Source organism: Papio anubis, chromosome 6 (assembly GCF_008728515.1).
Source record: "Papio anubis isolate 15944 chromosome 6, Panubis1.0, whole genome shotgun sequence".
Lineage (NCBI taxonomy): Eukaryota > Metazoa > Chordata > Mammalia > Primates > Cercopithecidae > Papio > Papio anubis.
Genome location: NC_044981.1, coordinates 23,211,325 through 23,233,356, shown reverse-complemented (window position 1 = coordinate 23,233,356; position 22,032 = coordinate 23,211,325). Strand labels below are relative to the sequence as shown.

General features: G+C 36.5%; 1 long non-coding RNA gene across 5 annotated transcripts in view; it reads left to right on the top strand.

The window, feature by feature from the left end:
• Positions 1–2,269: 2,269 nt before the first annotated feature.
• The window catches only part of LOC103883526, a 42,422-nt gene continuing 22,659 nt past the window's right edge, over positions 2,270–22,032 (top strand). Inside the window, exons 1-3 of one of the 5 annotated variants that reach the window (XR_004184236.1) lie at positions 2,270–2,657; positions 3,097–3,178; positions 4,168–4,203. This is a non-coding gene — a long non-coding RNA (uncharacterized LOC103883526). Of the gene's footprint in view, positions 2,658–3,096; positions 3,179–4,167; positions 4,204–4,235; positions 5,053–22,032 lie in introns of those variants that run through there. The other 4 variants (XR_004184233.1, XR_004184235.1, XR_004184234.1 and 1 more) reach the window with 4 other exon arrangements.

Here is a 22,032-nt window from a genome sequence, read left to right as displayed (position 1 = left end):
TAGAAGTATTTTTTTTAAGATCAAAAAAGATTTTTCACACTGTTATGTCATCTCCTATAAAATAGAATGAGCCCAAAAGTTTATGTTACATAATTTAGGTACTTCAGTGCTTTAGTTTTCAGTATATTATTGAGTTTACTTGGAGATTTAGTAAAGAAGGCCTGGCTATGGTTTATCATAACGGTAAATCTATTACTAATAAGGATCTGAGACTTGAAGAGGTTATGTATCAAGGTCAAAAACTCTAATATGCTAGAGTTGCAATTTAAATACAGACATTCTAATTCCAGAATCCATGCTTATAACCTTTCTTCTAAATAGCCTTTGCCAGAAGAGAAACAGAGTAAAAGGGAAAATTTAGAAGAGTGGTATTACTTAAGAAGCCCTCAGAAAGTTTTGTTGATGGAGTCAAAACCAAAATGTTGCCACAAGTGTGTAACACTTGACCCTCTCCTAACAAGAATTTGGTCAATTAGTTAAAGCAAATATTATTATTCTCATCTCACAGATAATGAAAATGAAATTGAAAAATTTTAAGGACTTGCTGAAGGTTAAAATGTTAATGGTTGAGTCTCAACTAAACCTGAATCTTCTGATTGTGGACTCAGCACTGTAAATATGGAGAGGTCAAGATGGAGAACAGACACTGATCTTGATTTTGTGTGGGATATACTAGACTGTCCTTCAAATATTTGTGTAACTTTTAGATTTGAAAATGCAACTAAAGAAGATTTCCTATTGAAGCAATTACCACACTAGGATCTCCTAGAGAACAAGTCAATACATTTTTTTCTGTAAAGGATCAGAAAGTCAATATTGTAGACTTCAAAAGCGAGGACAGTCTCTATTGCAACCACTTAACAATGGCTTTGGAGCCCCCAAACAGCCAGATACAATTTGTCAACGAATAGTCATGGCTGTGTTCCAATAAAACTTCATTTACAAAAACAGACAACAGGCAGGATTTGGCCTGTCAGCTGGAGTTTGCTGACTCCTGTTCTAGAAGCTGATTAATACATTGCCATTAGTTCCTTACCAACTACTGCATATAAGTTTTCCTTTAATACTTGTGAGTGGACAGATTAAGATTAAGTAAAATGTGATAAGATTAACCTTATTGTTCATTCAATGAATATTTATTGAGCATCTACTCTGTGCCAGGCACTTTTTTAGGTGGTAGGGAAAAAAATGTTAAAAGACAGACAAGGTCCCTGCTCTGGCAGAGGTCATAATATGCACCATAAATTAGTATGTTTAATTTATGTATGTAAAGATTAATATAAAATTAAACACATAAACATAGATAATTACAGAACAGAAAAGATGTAATACGAAGGAAATAAACAGAAATACATGTTAGAGACTAGTTGGGTGGGTGGGTGAGTTTTGCAGATGGAGTATTTTAGGCATCTTAGTGATTGACATCATCCGCAAGGAGGTCACTTGTAATCTGCAACAAGAAGGCAAAGTTCCATGGGAAGGGTGTTACCAGCAGCAGACTCTTCAGCAGAAAAGGTCTTGGTAGACTCAGTTATAGAAAGGAAGTTCGTGTAAAAGTGAGAGGTGAAGCTGACTGAGCTTTTGGATTGGTGGGGACTTGGAGAACTTTTCTGTCTAGCTAAAGAATTGTAAGTGCACCAATCAGCACTCTGTGTCTAGCTAAAGTACTGTAAATGCACCAGTCAACACTCTGTAGAACGGACAATCGGCACTCTGTAAAATGGACCAATCAGTGCTCTGTAAAATGGACCAATCAGCGCTCTGTAAAATGGACCAATCAGCAGGATGTGGGCAGGGCCAAATAAGGAAATGAAAACTGCCCCCCCACCCCCACCCCCGCTCTGGCAGCAGCAACCCGCTGGGGTACCCTTTGAGGCTGTGGAAGCTTTGTTCTTTTGCTCTTCACAATAAATATTGCTGCTGCTTGCTCTTTGGGTCTGCATGACCTTTATGAGCTGTAACACTCGCTGCCAAGGTCTGTGGCTTCATTCTTGAAGTTAGCGAGACCACGAACCCACCGGAAGGAAGAAACTCCGGACCCATCTGAACATCTGAAGGAAAAAACTCTGGACACAGCATCTTTAAGAGCTGTAACAGTCACCGCGAGTGTCCCGGGCTTCATTCTTGAAGTCAGCGAGACCAAGAACCCACTGGAAGGAACCTATTCCAGACACAAAAGGATGTCAGGAAAAGTTCAGAGTATGGTACGAAATGGAGGAGGAAAGGTAGGTGAGAGGCCAGGTTTTGAAGACCCTTGTTGCGACTTTGTGTTTTATTTTAAGGATATGGGAAGCCATCAAAGGGATTTAAGATGGAACATGGCACGTTCTGAATTTTGTTCTTAAAAAAGCTCACTGTGGTTGCTGCATGAATAACAGATTAGGGGAAAGCTATGGTTAAAAGTGGATGAGCAATAGTAGAATTTGCAGAAGTTCCAGAAAGAGAGGGGGATGGGTTGGACTAGCATGGTAACAGTGGAACAGAAACAGTAGAAAAACGTGAGATTTACGTTGAAGATACATTTCACTCTTGCTAAGGAGATTCATGGGAAGAATTCTGGCTTGAGGAAACTCAGTAAATGGTTTTTGCTTACTGAAATGAGGCAGAAGAGATTTAGGGAGATGGTAGATGCAAGATTTCAGCTTGGAAAATGATAAGTAAGTTTGTGATGTTTATAGGACATCCAAGTAGAGTTGCATATGAACAGTTGAGCAAGTGCATCTAGAATGCAGAGACTAGATCAGAGCTGGAAATATCGATTTAGGAGGAAGAGGCCTCTTTAGGTGGTTTTTGAGGCTATGGGGGCAGAATGGGATGTTTTAAGAGTTCATGCAGATACAACAGGCAAGAGGAGATGTTAGCACACTTGGGGCAGCACAACAATGCAGAAACATTTTGAGAAAAGACATTAGTTAAGGAGATGGAGAAGGAAATGCCAGAGAGGTAGGAGGAAAACCAAGAAAGTGTTTTCTCAGAAGTCAAAGAAGCCACTGTAGTATCATTACCCCTCCTTAGAGGTTAACCCCTATGGCAAAGGCTGCTAAAAGCTATGTCCAGTGACTATAGTGAAATGTATACTTTAATTGCTAACTTTAGGGGTCATTGATAACCATAAAAAGAACATTGGTATGGTAAAGAAAGAAGAGGAGCTGGGAATGCATGGAAGAGAGAATAGAAGGTGAAGAAATGAGTTCAGAAATTGTCTGTGAATAGAGAATTGACCTTTAGGAGGAAGATGCCAGGGACCAGGTTGGTTGGTTTGTCTCATGATGGGGAATGTTGGAGCATGTTTATATTATGATGAGAATGCTCTGGGAAAGAAAGATAAATTTTAACTATGTAGATGAGCAGATCCAAAGGCAGAGACTAGACAGAGAAATATTTGTATGGCATTTATATAGCATAATCTCTATTTAGAAATCTGTGTACAGCTTTTTTAAAATGCCATTTTGAAGTTTGTTTTGAAATTTGGGATGAGTGAATCATAAGAAAGAAAAAGTTTGTTTTGCACAATATTGATAAGTAAAATAGATTTAAGTTTCAAACCACAGATGAACAGAGTGAAATAAAAAAGAATAATAACCATACATGCTTGAATGAGAAAATGAAAATAATTTGTTACTATCATGGTGCCTACTGCAGCATTATAAATACTGACAAGTAGTTTTATAAAGTACTATAAAATCAGCTTGTTCCCTAAAAAGCAAGATATCATCTTCCTCCTCAAACAGAAATTGTGTTTATACTTTTAATTTATTTTTCATATACCCCTGTCACATCTATATTTGAATTAGGACAAATTAGAGAGAAATATTCAGAGCTATTTAAATGGGTCCTAAGGAGGTAGACTTTGTGCCAATATAAATTACAATTATTACGCTGATGATCAATATTTATGTTGCCTTTGCCAGTTGTCTGAGCACTTTCTGTGGCATTCTAAATGAGGGGGCTTATTTATAGGACTAGCTATCTGCAGCAAGCCATTGAGTGAATCACAATCATAATATCATGACACTAATGCAGGCTGAACCATGACTGGTTTCCACCTGAGTGATGATATAGTTGTGGATGGCCCCGTTTCAGCCGAAGTGGAAGAAAGCCATTATTTTTATTTACCAGTTATAGTATGTTGTTGTCACCTTTTTATGTGAAAGTTTTGTTTTCCAGGTGAACTGAGGAAGAAGATCATTGAGACATTGACAGGTAATGTTTTTGTTGTTACTATTGCCATTCTAATTAACTAGATAAGATGCTATTTGGGATTTTTGTACGTTTTTTATTCGTTTAAAAATCCATTTGTCTTGCTTGTTATCAAATCAGGCAAGATACATGTTTTTTAAATTGCTCACGTTTGACCAATTTGAGATTCTCAAATCTCAAGGATTTTGAGAGTGAGGAAGATCTGGAGCCCAACATGGCATCACCCTGTAGTGTGAAGATGGCACAGCAGATAAGGGTATAAAGAGGAAATAAAGAAAGGACTTGCATTAAGCCCAAATTGTTGAAATCAAGCCTTAGAGTCTCAGGCCTAACCAGCCACAGAGCATATTTACTTGTAGAAGTAAGGAATTAGGAAGATGATGGGGAAATCATCAGAACATTGTTTCTTTTAGGCTCTCCCTTGCACTTTGCTTATTTTTGAAAACCCATCTATATGCGTCATTGCGAGTAACTGAAAGGACTTTGTATCTCAAGCATATAGAAATAATGTTGTGGAAAAGCACGTACAATTTATCATCAGAACACATAGATTTGAAAATCAGCAGCAGCTTGATTAGATTATGTGTTAGATGTGATCGCTTAGTTTCTTCCTGATGAATAACTTCAGTTTCTTCATAATGAAGATGGGTAGCATCATAATGCTTGCTTTATAACAGCTCAGGTTGCAGATTCACACACCCTGGTTTTAAACTCCAGCCCTGGCGCAGACATGCTGCCTGACCTTGGAAAAGTCACTTGACATCTTTGAACCTGAGCTTGTTCAACAGAAAAAGAGAACTCATATCACCTTGCTCATGGACCTGTGATTGATTTTGCAAGGGATTAAACAAGGTAATAGATGTAAATTGCTGAACATTGTATCTTCCAGGGAATACTCAGTAAATATTAACTTTTTTTCTAATTCTATAGATTTCTGCCAGTTTAGGAGCTACCACTTTAGCTCATTTTTTCTCAATCTCATGAGGTAGACTTAATAATATACCATAAAGTACTTTGATAGATTAGAATATTAGGGAGGTGGATTGAGCCCCCAAATATAGAGAATAGCCTGGTGCAAATGTTGCATATGTGTTTGAAAATTAAATAAAATAGAACACAAAAAGAGGATTTTTAGTATTAAAGTAATACAAACTCAATGTAGAAAAGCTTTATGTTATTCTATTTTGTATCTTGCAAAAGAATATATGGAGTACATTTTTTCACTATTATTTTTTTTCTGAGCATAAAATTTTTTAACGCTGTGTATCCTTGGATTAATTTTCACGCTGCTATAAAGAAGTACCTGAGACTACGTAATTTATAAAGAAAAGAAGTTTAGTTGACTCCTGCATGACTGGGGAGGCCTCAGGAAACTTACCATTATAGCAGAAGGGGAAGCAGACACATCTTACATAGCAGCAGATGAGAGAGCGAGCAAGAGGGGGGAAAACTGCCTTACAACGCCATCAGATCCTGTGAGAACTCACTCACTATAATGAAAACAGTATGAGGGAAATCACCTCTATGTTCCAGTCACCTCTTTCCCTCAACATGTGGGAGTTACAATTCAAGATGAGATTCGCATAGGGACACCAAGCAAAACCATATCAATCCTGAATACTCATTCTTATTCTCCCATTGTTAAGTTTTCTACCTAAACTTGCTATTACAATAAGTATTATTGAGTGGAAATTACTGTTTATATGTATGAGTACCTGTTAAGGATTAACTCTTAGAAGGGATGTATGGGATCATATGTATAAACATGTTGAATATTATCAGTTTACCTTCTAGAAAACTGTCAATTTTGGTCTTCTACTAATCTCAAAGAATGTATTTTTAGGTTCAGACATAAACCCCTAGGGTCAAATATAGTCTAAAGGTATAGACTGAAGGAGAGAAAAGGTAGAAGGAATTGATGTGTGTTAACGACATTACCTTTCCCCTTAGCAGTACTTCAGATTAATTTTAGCCACTTCTGCAAACATGTTCACATCTCTTTTACTGTATGATCCTGTTCACTTAGCTTGTCCTGGTCCATACAGAGATAATAATTTCAGAAGAGCTATTAGAAGTGTTCATAAGAGTTCCTATTTATGTCTCATAACTAATACTTCAAGTCGTAAATAAAGCCTCTCTGGGAAGACTTCCATGGACCGTTTGGGTCAGTTGCCCCTCCTCAGTGCTCCCATGGGACTATGTTTCACTCCTACCATTTCACTGTTTTACAGTTGTTCTCAGGATTGTATTTCCCCACCAGTAGTTAAGTTTTCTGAAGGCAGACAAGGCAGGAAGGCAACAATTGGTTGTCTGTCTTGTTCCTTTTTATATTTTCAGGACCTGTCATGAACTAGGCTCTCACATAGCTGTTGAATGAAGGGAAGAATAAATAAATATCTGGATGAACGAATAAATGAAGTTATATTTAACCTCTTTCATGTTGGAAGCATAGAATTGTAGATGTCAATAACTCAAAAGTCACCTAGCTAGTTAAGTGGTGATGGTCATATGACTAGAATGAGTAAAATAATGGCATTTTATTGGCAAAATAAAATCATCTGATGCACAATAACAATTCTAGTTTGAAAGAAAAAAGTCCCTTTCTGGACTGGAAAAATACATTGAATCCATTGAAGTCTAGTTATATCTAATACCTTCTTAAATGATCTGATGATCTGATTTATACTTCCCAACAATTCTTAAAAATATACTAAATACTTGCATGCTGTTCTCTTAAACTTATATTCCTATAAATAAACATTGAAGTTTTCAGTAATACTTCTTAGGTAAATGCCTACATCTACATTATTAATTAGTATAGAAAATCTGAGTCCCCTAAATGTACTTATTCCTACGTATCATAGACTTTTATTTATATTTGTTTTGGTGGCTAAAAAAGGGAAATAATGATATTTCTAAGGAGACTCAGAAATCATTTTCTAGGTTCTTTGGAGTTATTTTCTATATTTGAAGTGTATTTAACTGAGAACTAATCAAAAAATAAAACCAAGCTAAAGTCATCAAATAAACCCCACATTCAATTTGTACTTTGATTCCTTAAACTAGCAGAAAGGAAACTGTTTCTAAGCTCAATGACTCAGAGTTTCTGTTAAAAGAAATCCATTTGTTGGCTGGGCAATGTAAGAAAATATGAACACTTTTAAAGAAAAGATGAGAAACTGATGGAGTTCTAACCAAAAGATAATTACAAAAAAAACCTAATCAAAATAAAGTAAAATTCTATATTTATCAAGGCACTGAGCCGAATTGGCTACACATGTAGTTATGGCAGCAGATTGGACATTGATTGCACTTCCCAGCAGGGAAGAACAGTGAGAAAATTACTGAACTCAGGTTTGATTTGCTCTTGTGCTCTAACTTAACATTCTTTGCAATGGTGGGGTGGATAAGGCTAAAAAACTTCTGACCAGATGCATCTAAATGATGTGCTACAAAAGCTATACTCAGTGATCCCACCAGATTTGTGATTGTTTTCAAATATAATTGTGAAATTAACTTCTTTATGTTCAAGATCATTAGCAAAGTCAGATTGCCTACTTTCATCTCTTAATGATAACAATAGGCAATAAGAAGTATGAGCAGTATCATAGTGATTACAACTGTCAATTGTTTACTGCAGATCCTCAAATAACGTCTTTTTGTCCAATGTAGTTTCCTTACTTCGTTGATGAGAAAAGTATTTATTTCCGGCCTGGGCCATTGTCCATCAGTGTGGAGTTTGCATGTCTAAGTAGGTTTCTCTGGTTCCTGCGGTTTCCTCCCACATCCCAAATTTATGCATGTTAGGGGAACTGGCATGTCTAGAGGGTCCCAGTGTGAGTGAGTGCAGGGGTGTATGAGTGTGCCCTGCCATGGGATGACAGCCTGGCCAGTGCTGGTTCCTGCCCCGCTCCTGAGCTGTGGGGAAAGGCTCCTGTCACCCGCAACCTTAAATTGTAATAAGCCCTTGGAAAATGAATGAATGAGTGAATGAAGACAAATCATTTGTGAAATAAAAATTCATGAAGTATATAATAATCGTACAAAGGCAAAATGATGTAGTACATTAGCACTCAGCAATCCTACAATATTTGTGATTGTTTTTTAACTGCCTAGTGGTAGGTGGTACACCTTCCAGCTTTTACTTTGCAAACATTAATTCCGTGACTTAATCCACAGGACTATGACTGCAGTAACTAACTGATTCACCACTAATTACAAACTAGGCAAATCATTATCTTACTTGTTTTTATTCATCTTCATTAAATGTATGTATAGCTCATACCTCAATGTTTAATATTAAAAGTGTTCTGGGTCTTTAAAAATGACCAGAAATCTGCCATAGGAACCTAACTCTTATTTATATCAATTAGCCTATAGTAAAATTCACTGTTTTATGTTGTGTCATTTAAAGTTGCAGTTTTCAATAACCTGTCTATGACATTGAGGACTTACTGGATTGTTACATTCATGATCATTCGAAGGCTTCTCATAATCTCTTTGAAATTATGGCAAGAATAATATGAATAAATTAGAAAAGTTTGTATATGAGCATTTAGACAAAAATGAGAAGTGAAACTTTTATTGTGATTATAATGTTAAATTTATAAAATTCACATTATCTTTTCTATCTTCTTATGTTTTGGCAGTGACACTGTCAGGGAAACCAAGAGCCAAGGAACTCATGACTATTGAGGTCAAATATAAAGCAGCAGTAGGATCAGGAGTGCGTAGTCACCAGGAGAGAGTCTGGAGATAGGGGAAAAGTTTAGAAACAAAATCCATGATTCAACTTATAGCTATAAAGGAGGCTATTCTGTACCATGAGTATGCTAAAATATTGAATTATCTGTTTAATGCTTTTATTATTGAATTTTTAATTATATAAGCAACACATACAAATTAGAAACTGCAGGGAAGCATAAATAAAATGTATATCACCTGTTTTACATTTTGCAGTACAGATTTCTAACTTTTATAATGTATTTTAACACTTTTGCCCAAAAGTAAGATCATACTCCAGGTGTTATTTTGTAACTTTCCTTTTCTTGTGTTTAACTACTTATTTCTAACTACTTCTTTTTAAGTCAGTACATGTACCTCTATAAAAAGTATTCCTAATAATTTTATAAAATTCAATTATGTTTTTAGCTCATCACTTAAAAATCAATTTTCTATTGCTGTTTTTAATGTTTTGCTATTATAAACAAAGCTATAATAAAGCTTTGTGTGCTGTGGGTTCTGTGCAGTCATATTTTTGGGAAATATTTCTCCATGTAGAATTGTTGGGCAAAAAATCTTATATGTGTGTATGTGTGTGTGTGTGTGTATATATATATATATATATTTTTTTTTTTTTGAGATGGAGTCTCACTCTGTCACCTAGGCTGGAGTGCAGTGGCGCGATCTAGGCTCATTGCAAACTCTGCCTCCTGGTTTCAAGCAATTTGCTGTCTCAGCCTCCCAAGTAGCTGGGATTACAGGTGTGCACCACTGCGCCCAGCTGATTTTTGTAATTTTGGTAGAGACGGGGTTTCACCATCTTGGCCAGGCTGGTTTTGAACTCCTGAACTTGTGATCCACCTGCCTTGGCCTCCCAAAGTGCTGGGATTACAGGCATAAGCCACTGTGCCCGGCTTTTATGAATATTTTTAAGGCTTTTGATACTGTATTCAAATTGTTTCCCAGAAAAGTGAAGGCAATCTAGACTCCTACAAAAATGTATATTAGCACTGTACCTTTACCTTTCCCTCCAAAACCTAACTACACTGGGCATACAGTATTTTTAAATTTTGAATATTATATGCCAAGTATTTCCTTTTGGAAATTTTGTTTGCAATGTTTTCTAGTGAATTTGAACATGTGAACTTTTTAAAAAAATCTACATGTACACATGTACAATTTGTATACTACCTCCTCCTGACACTAATGATCAGCTCACTAACATTATCATTTTATCATAGTGATTCATAGTGATATCTTAGGTACAAGAGAGCAAGAAAATCTTGCAAAGCTGCTTGAGGCTCAGGCTTAGAATCCGCAGTCCATCAAGACTGCCTCATGCTATTAATGACAGCAAATTATGTGCCCAAACCAAACACAGGAGGCAGAGAAGTACACTCCACTCACAGAGGGAGGTCAACATTTCCTGGAGGAGGACATGTTTACTGGGAGGGATGAATAATTGGAGCCAATGATTTCATCTACCTCCTTCATTGTGGTGGTTAAATTTAATTGGGTGGGTTTCTTCTATACATTTTATAGAGTTACAGTGCCCTTATCATCATTCTTTTGACCAGATCCCACAGCTAGCCAGAGGGTAGGAAATCCAGGTATCATTAGGGGCCCGAGTGGCAGAAAATACAAAGCGCTTGACAGTGGTAGTACCTATAGTCAACTGAAACATCCAGTCTGCCTAAGGACAAATCAAACTGAACTGAAACAGAACACCACCAGCAACAACAACAGAAACTCTTGCAGACCTAATAAGCATCTTTGTGGGTGGATTTGATTTGGGCCCCAAGTTTGAGACCCCTGCTCCAGTCAAACACCTTGATTTTACTATACCCTAATTTGCCGACAGGAGTAGTCTGGGCGGAAATAATGGTAGAATTTTCTTGTTTTACCCAAAATTTAGTAATTTATCTTAAGCACTTTAATGTAGTGAATTTACAGTATGCCTATTGCAAATGTAGTGAAAATTGATATAAGATTCATCTCTTGGCCTGGGTGTGGTGGCTCATGCCTATAATCCCAGCACTTTGAGAGGCTGAGGTGGGTGGATCACTTGAGGCCAGGAGTTGGAGACCAGCCTGGACAACATGGCAAAATCCCGTCTCTACTAAAATTACAAAAATTAGGCATAGTGGCATGTGCCTGTAATCCCAGTCACTTGGGAGGCTGAGGCAGAAGAATCGCCTGAACCCAGGAGCTGGAGGTTGCAGTGAGCTAGGATCACGCCACTGTACTCCAGCCTGAGTCACAGACAGAGACTGTCTCAAAAAAAGTACTACTACTAATAATAATTATCTCTCAGATTCACCAGTGTATCTTAACATGTTCTTCGGTAAGAATGCAATTTTTAAATGTAATTTTTAAAACTCACTGAAACTTGTGGCACCTGTTTTTAGTGAATTGAAAGCAAATATGAATAAACTTTCCTTATGGGATTAGATTCTATTCCAGGGAGTAGAGTCATGTCTCAAAGTCAAAGATATCCACAGAGAGGGCATTTGTCTCTCGGCCCCCAACCCCAGGGCTTTTGTGTGGAGAATTTTCCTTTTTTTCTTATTCTTTTCTATCATTATTTTTTGGCCCACATTTGTGCATTTCCAGCTGACTCTCATCCGTGGGCTATATTGTCAAGCAGTTAGGTTTTTCTCAATCCAGCCAACTGGATGAAATCGCAACTTTCATCTACTTAATTCTTCTTTAGAACCTTTCCAAAACAGAGGGAGGTCTAAAGCTTGCTTTTATTTCTGTCATGCTTATTCGTTAATAACTGGAAGGAGAAAACTTTATGACAAAATCAGTACTCATTTAATTTACAAACCAAAACTTTGTCTTCAAAAGTACCTCCGGTTGTATCAAATACTGCACACAGTGGCAGTATTAGGGTTTAACGGAGAGCTCAGTTTCCTGATCTGACTAATGGGTTTGTTGTCATGCCACTCACAAACTGTTGTAGCATTGTGTGAGTTAACCCTTCTGTGCCTCAATTTGCCTATCTGCAGAATCAGAATAATAATAGTATGTACCTCATCTGAGTATTCTGAGAATTCAAGAACATGGTAAATGTTAGCTATTTTTCATCCACTAATAAGTCAAGACTACTGGTTGCTCCATGGCTCCTGGGAGAATAGAAGCAGGCTTGTGTCATAACAGGAATGGGCTCTGTTCTTGGCCCACCAGCAAGTTAGTTGGACTTCACCTCCTGTCCCTCATTCATATCACCATTTGGGCTGATTGTCCTCCCAGAAGAATGAGAGATTTAGACTAGATGATTTTTAACATCTCTTCCAGCTTTGCACCTTTTATTATGAGAGAGAGGATGATGGGGGCTCTCTTTTCATTACAGAAATAAAATTAAAAGACAGAACTCTTCATTTGGGTCAAAGTTTTTTTTTTTTTTTTTTTTTTTTTTTTGAGATGGAGTCTTGCTCTGTCACCCAGGCTGGAGTGCAGTGGCCCGATCTCGACTCACTGCAAGCTCTGCCTCCCAGGTTCACACCATTCTCCTGCCTCAGCCTCCTGAGTAGCTGGAACTACAGGCACTCGCCACCATGCCCAGTTAATTTTTTTTTTTTTTTGTATTTCTAGTAGAAACGGGGTTTCACCATGTTAGTCAGGATGGTCTTGATCTCCTGACCTCATGATCCGCCCGCCTCAGCCTCCCAAAGTGCTAGGATTACAGGCGTGAGCCACCACGCCCGGCCCAAAGTTTTCTTGGTTTGGTTTGACTGAAGATTTGGGCTTGGTAAGGAGGGTACAAAAATTCTCTTGACCACAAATCTATAGTAAAAATGTTAGTCTCACTTAAACCTAAGAATAAAAAAAATTCTGTGAAAAAAAATTTCAAGTGGTTCTGGACTCAGGAAGGAAAGAATCTTCATGCTGATCAATTCTTAGCAGACACCTGTTTCTATTATTAATAGTTATAACAGATTATTCATTCTAGTCTCAAAATGATTCTTAATTGTTTTATGGTGAACTCTCAAAATTTTAGTGCCTATATAGACCAAGAGCTATACCTCTCATGCTATATGTCATTTGGTCAGTTAATATTCTTTGAATAAGATGACAAAATAGTAAATATTATAAGAGAATAAGTTACATACAACATCTATACATTCCTATTAGATTGTTATGGAATTAAACATTTGTTTTATTTAAAAATAAGAATTGACTTCCAAAATTACCTCCCTATTTTATGAAACATATATTCTGTAGCAAGGGAACATAAGCTACAGTAAAGAAACAGTTTTCTGAAATCTTACAATATTCAAAATGCATACAAGTTTAATATGGAGAATTTATAAGCAGCTAGCAGAAAGGACAGTGAAAACAAAATCGCAGAGCGACTTCACTAATACTAAACAGATGAGTGAATTTAATATAGACTCTGTGTGGACAAACAGGAATACATTGTGTACTGTCTTTAAAGCAAGATAACAACAAATAAGACATTCTAAGGTAAATCCAAAACTGAGAGTTTATTATGACCAAAGTGTTTTTACAAAAATTGCTTTTAAATAAAGTGCATTAACAAAAATGAAACACTGGCCAAGGCAAAAGGAATAAAAGAAGAAATAATCAGCAAATAAATTAGAAATGTGTGTTAAACTAAACAAAAAGTAACTGTAAAATGGTTAGGTTGGACTCCCACCAAAATGAGAACATTAACCTAGATGAAAATGGCTTATAAATTGAGAGGTGATGAGCGTAAATGTTAGAAAATTTTTATATTTATTTATGGTGGGAGTGATGGGGTGAGGTGTTTGAGATTAGATTAATTGTAGGTGCTAGTTAGTATGTATAGCTTAGGAAATAGAGCAAGTTTTCAAGAACAAATAGAAAAGACTAAAAAATAGAATGCTTATCTGATGTATTAGTGGAGTACAGGGAGGAAAAGGAATCAAACCTGGAAAGAGGTAAATAACCATAAAGTCAATTTAAAAAATGCAGGAGAGAGAGAAAAACAAGAAAAGCAGACCAGAAGAAAGACACAAAAACAGTTAATTAAGACTAGTTAAATTTTTGAATAATCATATATAATTATTTCAAGATTGAGATTGGATTAATGAATTCTGCTCTATGTTATTTATAAGAGATACATTTAAAACATAAGTATGATTGTTAAACAATATGAAATATATAATATATATACAAATATACACATATAAATATGTAAATAAATCCTAGTCAAAAGAAAAGTCAGGAGAACCTGATTTATATCAGAAAATATAGACTTTAAAACAAAATTTTTCTTAGGATAGAGTCACCAACTAATGACAAAATACTCCATAGGTCCAAATATATATATATACACACATATATACACCTAAAAATGGCTTTCAAATTCATAAATAAAAATTTCATAGAATTATACAGATCAATTTAAAACCCCACCACAATAGTTGGAGATTTCAAACATATTCTCTCAGTCATCCATAGATTTTGCATATGGAAATTTAAATAAGCTATGGAAAAGTTGAACTCTTGTATTACTAATCTTGATTTAACCTTGTTTCTCATGTTTTATTTCTTAACAACTTTATAAAGATATAATTTACATACCATAAAATTAAACTGTTTAGTCAAAAAAAGTAATAGGAATTTTAAAATAAATGAATATTATTATTTGGTGTAAAATGGCAAAGGTCAGAAACTACCTTACCTGTGTGTCAACAAGGAATTAGTTACATAAACTATGGAATATAAAACAACATGTAATGTTGAGAACAGTTCTATGTACAAATAATGTTCTAATTACAAATCTGGTGGCAGGTTTGTAGGTAGATTTACAGTTGTTATAGGCACTGTTTAATGCATCATTGCTCATATACTTACATATTCTTCTGTATGTATTATATATCAAATAATTTTTTAAAAATTAAAACACTCCTAACAGTACACATATTGATGAATTAAAGCAGCACAGAGCCAGAGAAGATTCCATGGCTGATCCATTCTTCATCTCTTACATAGCAGAGAGCAGAAATCCTTAAGCATAACTCCAAAGAGCTTCTCTCCCACCGATTACAAACAAAAACAATTTAATGGTTTAACTTACTGAAGTTATTTTTCAATCATCTATTAATTTCCAAACATTTCTACAGAATTTACCAATCGAGGTTTCTGATGCTTCCTATAGTGCTTAACATAGTGGAGCACATTAGATGTTGATTGACTAAATGAATAAATAAAAATTAGTCCAGATAGCATGTTAGGCGTATGGTCCTGGGAAAAAGAGAAGGTAGAATAATGACAACAGTAACAACAACAACAAAACCACATAAATCCCAATCACAAAAGTTTCACAATTACTTTACTTTTTCATGTGGTACCAACACTCCAAGTTATATAAATTATAGGCTAAATAACTTATTGGCCCATGGCCCAAACATGCATCTCACCCTAACAATATTTATGTGTCATGATCTCATTCCTGTCAGATAAATCAATGTAAAAATACATATTTTTATTTATTTTAGTAGATATGTTCAAAATTAGCTAAGAAATAAGCACAGCAGGGCACTTAACTGCTTTGAACAATCATAAAAGTGCACCGTCTTAAAAGAAAAATAAGATTATATATAGATATTCTCAGGGAAATAAAGTGGAGTGATACTAATACAGAATAATTCAGCATTAAATTCCTAATCTGCATCCATGACATAATTCCGTGGACAAAATGGAACCCATAGCTGTTACTTTATCTGTATGACTATTCCTTTAAAAAACAAAACAAAACAAAAAACTGTGTGACTATTCTTGATAATTAAAAATGACTCTTACCTACTTGAAGAGAGACTATACATATTTTTCTGGCAAATTTTAAAGAGAGATTTTTCAGCCTACAAAATAAAAATAATTTTTATAACAGTGATCTCTTTAAGAAGGAATTGTGATTTAAAAAGAAATTCTTTTTGGTTATTCAAAGACGAGAGCTACATAATATCTCTATGTAGAATTGTATAATTAACTGGGATACTTATTCTACTGTATTAGCCATGAAGGTAGTGATTATATAAAAAAAATTAGTCCTTATTGAATAAATCATAAGAACTTATTAGAATTGGGTTATTAGAACACTAAAATCTTGACAGCATGATCCACAGATACAAAAGCTTCATGTCAGTTGTTTTCTTAAGAGAGGATTTACATTTTATAATATCCAGGAGCTTCCTCTGCCTACATGTGATATATATAAGCAATTCTAGTACCCCAGCTTAAACCGGGATTTACATATGTGAAGACCCTGTGTCTCATTGCTTAGCGTCTCACTTTGGGATTACTATAGAACTATATATGACTACACAATAATTATCAGAAGTGAGCATAAATATTGAATGCTGCATTCTTTCCATGTATTATCTCAGTGAAGGCAGAACTTTCTAAAAAATGAACACATCTAACTGGTCAACCACTAAATTTTTTAGTGGCTTTTATGTTACTGTTCTAAACTCTTTCATTGTTTTAGACCACTCTTGCATTGCTAGAAAGAAATACCTGAGCCTGGGTAATTTATAAGGAAAACAGGTTAAATTGGTTCACGATTCTGCAGGCTGCAGGAATCATGGCACAGGCATTTGCTTGGCTTCTGAGGAGGCCTCAGGGAGCTTTTATTCATGGTGGAAGGTAAAAAGGGAGCAGACACATCACAAGGCACAAGCAGGAGCAAGGGAGAAAGAGAGGCACAGGAGGTGTCAAACACTTTTAAATGATCAGGATCTTATATGAACTCAGAGTGAGAGATCACTCACTGTGTCCAGAATTGGTTCCTTCCAGTGGGTTCTTGCTCTCGCTGACTTCAAGAATGAAGCCACGGACCCTCGTGGTGAGTGTTACAGTTCTTAAAGATGGTGTGTCTGGAGTTTGTTCCTTCAGATGTTTAGGTGTGTCTGGAGTTTCTTCCTTCTGGTGGGTTCGTGGTCTCACTGACTTCAGGAGTGAAGCCGCAGATCTTCGCAGTGAGTGTTACAGCTTTTAAAGGTGGTGCATCCGGAATTGTTCATTCCTCCCAGTGGGTTCGTGGTCTTGCTGCCTTCAGGAGTGAAGCTGCAGACCTTCGCGGTGAGTGTTACAGCTCATAAAGGAAGTACACACCCAAAGAGTGAGCAGCAGCAAGATTTATTTTGAAGAGCAAAAGAACAAAGTTTCCACAGGGTGGAAGGGGACCCTAGCGGGTTGCAGCTGCTTGCTCGGGTGACCAGCTTTTATTCCCTTATTTGGCTCCACCCACATCCTGCTGATTGGTTCATTTTACAGAGAGCTGATTGGTCTGTTTTTACAGAGTGCTGATTGGTACGTTTACAAACCTTTAGCTAGACACAGAGTGCTGATTGGTGCATTTACAATCCTTTAGCTAGACAGAAAAGTTCCCCAAGTCCCCACTTGACCCAGAAGCCCAGCGGGCTTCACCTCTCATTACTACCAAGGGGATAGCCCAAGCCATTCCTGAGGGATATGCCCCCATGATCCAAAAACCTCCCACCAGGCACCCACCTTCAACTTTGGGGATTTCAATTCATGAGATTTGGAGGGGGCAACTATCTAAATTATATCAATTGAATTATGAGCCAGATGAGCCAAAAATTATTAGGAAAAGCATACAGTTATACTGGAAGTGAAATCATATGCTTCTGAGTATATCTAAACTATGAAGGGCTGGTTAGTTTGCCTACGCTCAACATGGGCTACTATCATACAAACCAAAGAGCTGTCTATTAGTTACTCAGTTATCTCTTTTGTCCATTTCAGAGCAGATTGTAATACTTAGCGAAGCTTAAACTATCAGTTAAATGTAGTGGGTCATCTGTGTAACTATAGAACATCTGTGTAAGTATTGGCAATGTTTGGTTAAAACACAGAATGTACTAGCGTAATGGCTTTATAAATGGAGCAGCAGACAGAAAGTCCACACCAACATGCAATAAAATCTTGATTATGCTCTCTTTAAACACAACAGACTTCTGTAAGCAGCTGGCATTCCAGGGAATCTGGAAAAAACAGAAATAGTTCAGGAGAGCTGACAAATCCAAGAGCACCCAAAAACTGATGAGAAGAAAAGAGACAACATCCAACTGGTCTGTTTTCATCCAATAATGATGTATTGATGATGGCTATAGAAGTTAATACACATGTAGAAGTTAAGAAGTGTGTTGCAAATTGAAACTGTTTATTTGAAAAGATCGAGGCACCACAATATTTATCATTAGGAGAGTTACAACCATTGCACTTCATGGAAATAATCTATAAATGGAAAAATGTGACTTCCTAGGAAATATGCTAGTGCAAAAAGATAGCAAGCAAAATCAGAAGGAGGGGGTCAACACTGTAGTCTATAAATATTGATCAAGTATTTATCCAGTCTCAGTCAAGTAGGTGTAGGTAAAAGAGAGAGAAAGAATTTATCCAGATTAGCACATAAAGCAGGTAATCAAAGCAGTGCATCTGGTAAGTTAATCAGATGTTTCCTGTCTTGGAATATGGCCATTTCTAGTAATTTATGCATTCTCCCCAGCTATGTGTTATCTCAGACATGTATTTCTCTTTCTCTCTCTCCCGTCCTTGCTTTCCTTCCTTCCATTTTTCCTCCTTCCTGACGACCTTCCCTACTTCCTTCCTTTCTTCCCTACCTTTCCCTCTCTTTCTTCCTCTCTTTTTTTTGTTTGCAGATAAATTAATTGACTTCTTAGGCACCACTTTATCTCCAAAATTTGCACATACAGTTAAAGAGGAATAACTTGTTTGTTGGAAGGTGAATGCTTTAATATTATGGTTATCATGATAATATTTTGCCTGTTTAAAAATATCTAAGAATTTTCTTCTTGACGTGGATATCCCAGATCCACACTTCTCCAATACAGTGTAACCCAAGAATTCATTCAGAATTCAAATGAGTGCTTTCTTACAAATCATAAATGCAATTCCTGATTATATTTTTCAGAATGGATGAATAAAAGAATCTGCCTTTTTTATACATTAGCTATTTTGTAAGCGCCTTGAGAACCAAAAGTATGTCTGATTTCTGTTTAAAAGTATATTGTAATATTTAGCAAAGTTTAAGGTATCAGTTCAATTCAGTGCGTCATCTGTAACTGTGGAATATCTCTGTTAGTACCAATACTACTTAAAGGTCATAAAACAAGAGTTAAGAAACAGTCTAGTTCATGGTTGCATTTCACATATCCGCTATAGCGTATGACACAGAGCAGACTCATAATTATCAATTGAATAAATCATTTCTTTGTTTCTGAAAACATAAAATGATAGAATATTAATCATTACCTGTATGATTGAGGTAATGTTTTAAAAATACTGAATAGACATTTACATTTTTTCTTAATCATGTATCCTTGCTATGTGAAACAAATATAAAATAATTGTAATATAGGTGTGCTAACAAAGATAGAAAGGGATGGAAGTACAAAGTGAAAACTAAATATTCATGATGCACCAAATATACGAGGCTTATGGATCATTTAATATGCATGAAGTCTTATGTCAGAAACCCATTGGTGGTAGAGATTCTTAATTTAAATGTTCTTTTCATGAGACACTCAAATAAAAACCTGTGGCCACTCAACAGTCACGGATAAACTATAGTTCTGAGATACGGCCAGCTATACCTACCCCTGGGTCTCTCTGATGCAATGAGTATGTGAGTATTTGTGTTGGTCCCAGGCACATTCCGTCTGCTGGACTCCCATGTAAAACCTAAACTCCAGTCCTCATAATTGCACCATTATTGTGGAAAGCTTATGCCACAGAGAAAGAAATAGAATTTATGAATATTACAGATAACCTAGAATTCAGTGAGTGTGAGTTACTCTATTTCTTTTCCTATGCTCCTCATTTTGTGTTTTAAATTAAGTAACCCATGTGATTGGCTCATTTCACTTTGAGGCTATGAGACTTTCTGCTCCCATGACTTGAGTATAATTTGTCTGGTTGTATACTTAGAGGCAACCATTGCCTCAAAGTAATTTCCCACATAACAGGAGGCCATTCCTCCTCCCAAGGAGAAAGCTGGGACATGGAGAAAGGAGAAAGCTGGACATGGAGTTTGAGGGCTGATGGATAGGACATGCGGTCCTCACTTTCAAACTGGGGGAGGGATCAGTAATGACATACATTGCAAAGGCTATATGTCAAGCCCTGCCAGAAGCCAGTTCAAAAACAAACAAACAAATAAATAAAGGATGGGTGGAATAGACTAGCTTGAGGATGAGTCTCTGGGTTCTTTGGCTTCCTAGGGTCTGCACAGGGTCTAGAGGAAGGTGGAAAAGGCTGATAGACCAGAAGAAGGTTGTGAATACAGACAAAGAGGTAATAGTATGCGGCACTTCATTACCTAAGGCTGGTGGTAGAATAGTGGTGTCTAGTTCCTGCCAAAAAATACCCCAAATGCTAGATAGGACTTGGATCTCCAGGTAAGATCCAGGAACCTCATCAGACAAGGAACCAGAGAGAGATACTAAGAGGACCATCCTGACTGTTCTCACCTAGACATCATGGAGAAGATCAGGCAGGGGGAATCTGAAAGATTGAGACACAAGAGAGACAAAATCATTCAAAAGACTCATCAATTCCCCATAAATTAAGATACTATGCATTGGGCAAGTTCACAAAATTTATTATTTGTTTTTGTCCCAGTGGCCCTACGGCGTGGAAGCTGGTAAAGAAAATGACATTGTAGACACTTAGAAGCTACGTTTTCTTTGTGTGTATGAGTAGCGTGTGAAAATATTTGGCCCATTTTACATGGTTTACAAATACAAATCTTGCTTTGACTGCAATAATGTAAAATCACTGAGTTACAAAGATTTAATCATCTAACAAGAAGCATTCATGTGGTTCATAGACCTCTATTTATTCCCTAAAATCTTTATCTAAGTTCTTTCAATAATTTGTGATTTATTACATCTGAAGTAAGGCTTGACAACTTTTTGATAGCCATATTTCTTACGCAATACATTTTTATATTCATCCAAATTTACTTCTCTATAATTTCATCCCTTGCTCCTAGTTCTACTGCACTCTGGTGTAAAAGAGAATAAATTTGCTTTCTTATCCATATTTATTCAGCAAACATTTATTGAGTGCCTATTTTATAACATTGCATATTAGGTACTGGAGGTTGCTATAAAGAATGTATACAGATCATTATACATTCTTCTGTTTCAGATGTTGATATCTCAAAAGACTGTTGCTTTCATCTTTACAATTGAAACAAACCAGATAGGTTACATAAACATAGTTGTAAAACTTACCAGAAAGAATAGGACTCACACAAACATAAAAGAACTAAACTCTAGAAAGTGGCAAAGCCTTTACAAGAGGGGAAAAAATTCTAGACCTCTCTCATTGCTGCCTAAAATGGATGGGAGTGGGAATAAAGTTTCCATGGACAGGATTCAGGAGAAAGGAGTGTAACACTTAGACTTTTAGTGGTCATATGTGGACTGACATGGCAGATTTGAACCCAGATGAATCCTGGGCAGTCTCAAATATTTAATGAGTGCTAATATCAGCACACCAAATACAGAAGCAGGGAAAGAGAGCTGAGAGAAAGCTTTTGAGGTACTTTGTGCTTTCAGCTAAGGAGGTTGATAAGAAATACCCCTTTCCTGGCAATACCAGCCTCACAGATGGTAGGGCAACCACAGCTGAGGTCAAAGGCTGAGGGTGGCTCGGAAGAGCTGAAAGAGATCACCCTCAACACAGCACGCAGTACTAGAGAGAAAAGAAAGCATTCCAGATATCCAAAATGGTGGCAGCAAGTGGTGATGTAGAAAGGGATCACCCACAGTTTGGAAAGGAAGCAGCTCTTCTGTGGACCACAGGCAGCTCTTGATAACCTCAATGAGGGTTAAATCCTAGGTCAAACCTACCCTCAAGACATTTGACTACAATGTTGAACTAAGTTAAATTCTAACAAATCCCAGACCTCAACTACCAAGTGTATTGACCCAGCCCCTACTCTAGCAAACTGACAGAAAGGCCATGTTTTTTCTGGAGATAGGTATCAATTACTTCAGTTTCTATTGTATTTTCATAAAAATATTCAGCAAACAATTAAGAACAAAAACACAAAAGAAAACAATA